Source organism: Scyliorhinus canicula, chromosome 14 (genome assembly GCF_902713615.1).
Source record: "Scyliorhinus canicula chromosome 14, sScyCan1.1, whole genome shotgun sequence".
Lineage (NCBI taxonomy): Eukaryota > Metazoa > Chordata > Chondrichthyes > Carcharhiniformes > Scyliorhinidae > Scyliorhinus > Scyliorhinus canicula.
Window position 1 is genome coordinate 107628036 of NC_052159.1, and position 3207 is coordinate 107631242.

Sequence of the window (3207 nt, forward strand, 5' to 3'; positions counted from 1 at the left end):
TGTACCCACCTCATCTCCAATGGCCCAAGTGGCTTCAGGGCGGTTTCTCGGTCTGCAAAATTGCCTGCAGCATTGTTTGCTGATCACGCTCTCTAGCCAGCCTGCCCTTCGTAAAGTCAGGCTGTATCTGAAACATAAGCAGCTGGATTCTCCATTCCTGAGACCAAGTGTTGATGCCAGGGCAGGATTCAACTTCCATGACAGCAAAACTGGTGCAGCACCTGGACCAATCCAGTGACCGTGGAGGGACTAGCACCATTAGGTCTCTCCTTCGATAGCTCAGCTGGTAGAGCGGAGGACTGTATATCCTTAGGTCGCTGGTTCAATTCCTGCTCGGAGGAAGCCCCATTTCCATTTTAGGGGCAGCTCGGTAGCATTGTGGATAGCACAATCGCTTCACAGCTCCAGGGCCCCAGGTTCGATTCCGGCTTGGGTCACTGTCTGTGCGGAGTCTGTACATCCTCCCCGTGTGTGCGTGGGTTTCCTTCGGGTGCTCCGGTTTCCTCCCACAGTCCAAAGATGTGCAGGTTAGGTGGATTGGCCATGATAAATTGCCCTTAGTGTCCAAATTTGCCCTTAGTGTTGGGTGGGGTTACTGGGTTATGGGGATAGGGTGGGGGTGTTGACCTTGGGTAGGGTGCTCTTTCCAAGAGCCGGTTCGGACTCAATGGGCTGAATGGCCTCCTTCTGCACTGTAAATTCTATGATTCTATGATCACCAGATAGAAAACAATCAATTCCAATGGAAAATGGTGTGGGATTTGCCAGGTCCATGATATTCAAATTGCAATCACCACACACTCTCATCCCAACTAACAAGATAGCATTGGTTGCGCTGGAGTGCACCCATCCTGTTGATCGTCGGCTGGGGCCAGAGGGCATCTAGGGGGGTGCCCTGGGGGAACACCTATATGACCTGTGGCCCGAAGTTCACAGTGGGCAGTCAGCAACGTGCACAGCTGCATGGTTGCCTTGCAGCCTGCTGCATTGGTGTTCAGTGCCCGTCCACCCCGACCCCACGGCCCACCTCCAGGCTACACCCCGCTACTCCCCCAGCCCTGGCAGAAGCCCCCCCCCCCCCCCCCCCACCACCACCACCACCACCACCTGGCCAGGGCTTGACTGTCAGCAAACTATGCAATGTTGGACAATTTCTCTTCTTCAGTAGCCACGCCGCCTGTTTCACAATATTTAAAATCACAAGTGAACCTCGCCATCAGAAATTCGCCCCGGAGGAGGCGGAGCTATGTTGAGGACCTGGAGAATACCTGGTAATGATATGCCAAAGGCATTTACTGTACATGCCGAGTTTAATACATTGTCACCGCTGTCGAGGCACCGGAGAATTGTGATTTGGCGTGAAAGCAGTGCCCGCCACGATTTCGGCATCAAATCGATTCTCCGCCCAATCACGTTTCCTGATTCCAGCATCAGACGACAGAGAATCCCGTACAAGATGTCCAAAACTGTTATTACAGTGTAAATTATTGCAAAGTGAACCAGGTAGATAGAAGGACCACCCTCAGAAGGGAGCGGGAGCAGATGGCCAGGGAGGTCACCTCTGTGGTCTGGACCGGGAACTGGTAAGCAATTCCACAAGAGGCCTGATGACCTCGCGCAGGTAATCAAGAACATTGAATAAATCTTCAGGTGACGTCTCCTACCCACTGTGGTGATGTGCATCACTGTAAATACACAAGGGGTTAATACAAATATACTAAGACTAAATAAACACTAGAGGGAACACCAGAGACATCATGACACACAGACATTCAACCAATAGGTCAGTAAGATAGGACACAACCAATGGACAGTCAAGACACACCCAGAGGTAAATGCTGATTCGTGGGAACCACAGATTTGAGCCAGGGAGGTGGGATGGAAATTTTCAGAAATGGGAGGAGAAGGGGATTAAGACACTAAAAGATTTGTTCCTTAGTGGTCGGTCTGCAGGATTGAAGGAGCTGGAAGTGAAGTATGGGCTGGAGCAGGGGGAAATGTTTAGATATATGCAGGTTCGAGATTTTGCTAGAAAGGAGATACAGAACTTCCAGGAGGAGCCGGCCTTCGCATTGCTGGAGGAGGTGCTGACGACAGGGGGACTGGAGAAGGGGGTTGTGTCAGCGGTCTACGGAGTTATTTTGGAGGAGGAGAAGGCACCCACCGCTGGAAAGGATCAAAGCAAAGTGGGAGGAAGAGTTGGGAGAGGATCTGGAGGAGGGGTTCTGGCGTGAGGTGCTCTGGAGGGTGAATGCCTCCACCTCGTGCGTGACGTTGGGACTGATACAGCTGAAGGTGGTACACAGAGCGCACCTCACAAGGGCGAGGATGAGCCGATTCTTCAAAGGAGTAGAAAATGTGCGTGAACGTTGCCGGGTGGGGGCTGGCGCTAATCATATGTTTTGGTCCTGTCCCAAGCTAGAGGATTACTGGAAGGAGGTTTTTAGGATAATTTCTAAAGTGGTGCATGTGAAACTGGACCCGGCCCCCCGGGAGGCCATATTCAGGGTGTCGGACCAGCCAGGGTTGGAACCGGGTGCGGGGGCAGGTGTTGTAGCCTTTGCGTCGTTGATCGCCCGAAGGCGGATCCTGATGGGTTGGAGAGCAACCTCCCCACCCTGTGCCCTGGCGGGGCGGGGGGATCTGTTGGAATTCTTGACTCTTGAGAAGGTTAAGTTTGAACTGAGGGGAAGGACAGAGGGGTACTTCAATTCTTGGGTATTATTCATTGTGCACTTTCAAGAACATTAGTTGGGAGGGGTGGGTGGGAGGGCTGGTGGGAGGGGGGCAATGGGTGTTAATGGGGGCTATTGGGGATTCCTGATTCCTTTTTGTCAGTTGTTTATGTGAACATGTGGGTGAATGTTTTGGGTTTGGTGGGAGGATGGGATAGTTGTTATTGAAATGTGGATTGACATATTTGTTACAGATTATTGTTTCTTGTTGGTGGGGGTAAATTGAGGAGAAAATGCGAAAAAGTAGAATAAAGAAATATTTTTTAAAACCAAGACACACCCAGAGGTGACACTACCACAAGGGGGCTACCCATATAAAAGGACAGGGCACACAATCTCTTTCTCTTTCCTTAGGCGACACTCAGAGAGACACAGGGGCAGATCAGGGGCGAAATTCTACGACCCCCAGCAGGGTCGGAGAATCGCCTGGGGTGCCTAAAATCCCGCCCCCGCCGTGGCAGAGATTCTCCGC

At 51.8% G+C, this 3207-nt stretch overlaps 1 non-coding gene across 1 annotated transcript; it reads left to right on the forward strand.

Annotated features, from left to right (window-relative positions):
- The first annotated feature begins 268 nt into the window (after window positions 1-268).
- trnay-gua lies at window positions 269-341 on the forward strand. Its single transcript has one exon. It is a non-coding gene; the product is annotated as a tRNA-Tyr (tRNA).
- Window positions 342-3207: the final 2866 nt, after the last annotated feature.